The 1,512-nt window shown below is 34.3% G+C and overlaps 1 pseudogene; it reads left to right on the top strand.

The window, feature by feature from the left end:
- Positions 1-1,103, top strand: LOC130975800 (uncharacterized; annotated as a pseudogene).
- The last annotated feature ends 409 nt before the right edge of the window (positions 1,104-1,512 follow it).

The raw sequence follows: 1,512 nt of genomic DNA on the forward strand, positions 1-1,512 counted from the left end.
ATGTGCTTTGAAGCACTTGATCGGACGCTCAGGGATCTTATGTCAGTTACCGATCAACATAAGACACATCAACCATTTGGTGGTAAGGTTGTTGTTCTAGGAGGTGATTTCAGACAGATACTTCTGGTGATTCCGAAAGGGAGTAGACATGATATATTGACATCAGCTATTAACTCATCCCATCTGTGGTCGTTTTGTAAGGTTTTGAAACTGCATACGAAATGAGACTTCTAATGTCTTCTTCAGATCAAGATGAAGGTGAAATGAAGATATTTGCTAATTGGATACTTGATGTTGGAAATGGAAATATTGGTTCTGTTATTGGTGATGAATCAGAAATTGAAATTCCAGATAATCTATTGATTACAACTACTGATGACCCTCTCTTTCATTTGGTAGACTTTGCATATCCAAATTTGTTGCAAAACATGTCAGATTACAGGTATTTTCAGAGTAAGGCAATTCTCGCACCAACGCTTGAGAGTATCGAGAAGGTAAGCGATTTTGTCTTGACAATCTTTCCAGGGATGGAAAAGGAGTATTTGAGTTCTGACACTACATGTCAAGCTGATGAGAATGAAGATGTACAATAAGAGTGGTTCACACCAGAGTTCCTAAATGACATCAAATGTTCGGAACTACCCAATCACAAGTTGACTTTGAAGCCAGGAGTCGCTGTAATGCTATTGCGAAACATAGACCAGACTTCAGGTTTATGCAACGGGACAAGATTAATAGTTAACGAACTTGGCAGCAACGTAATTGGAGCGACGGTAGTGACCGGTAGAAATATTGGAGATAAAGTGTACATTCCAAGAATGAACTTGATCCCTTCAGATTTAGGGTTGCCATTTAAGTTTCAACGGAGACAATTTCCATTAACAGTATGCTTTGCAATGACCATTAACAAGAGTCAGGGTCAATCATCATCACATGTAGAACTTTACTTGCCAAAATCAGTGTTCACCCACGGACAACTTTATGTTGCTTTATCAAGAGTTAAGAGTCGTAGTGGCCTCAGGGTTTTAATTCTAGACGAAGACGGCAATCCAAAGTCATCAACAACAAATGTCGTGTTCAAAGAAGTTTTTAATAATATTTAAGAATAATATTATTTTCATTTTAATAGCATGTTATGATTTACACTTTTGTATAAATATTTACTATAGATATAGCAAATTTATCTATAACTCTGTTTTCAGATTTGAGATGAACTGTGTAACAAGGAGCATAACATTTTATGCCAATTGCTTTTCTAATGAAGTTAGTAAGATACTAGGTTGTCGATAAATTTTTATTAGCCTTTTGATATAAAATTTAGTGTAAAATTGACATGTTATTATTACAGTTATATATGTTCTTATTTTTTTCATGTCTCCCTCCTTATGGTTTAAGAATATTATATACTTTAAACTCTTCTATTTACTTTTTACTTTGAATAAAGATAAAACAGCATATTCATTACGTTTATTATACAATGACGATGATTGTGTTATACTAAACTAAAAAAAT

This window comes from Arachis stenosperma, chromosome 4, assembly GCF_014773155.1.
Source record: "Arachis stenosperma cultivar V10309 chromosome 4, arast.V10309.gnm1.PFL2, whole genome shotgun sequence".
Lineage (NCBI taxonomy): Eukaryota > Viridiplantae > Streptophyta > Magnoliopsida > Fabales > Fabaceae > Arachis > Arachis stenosperma.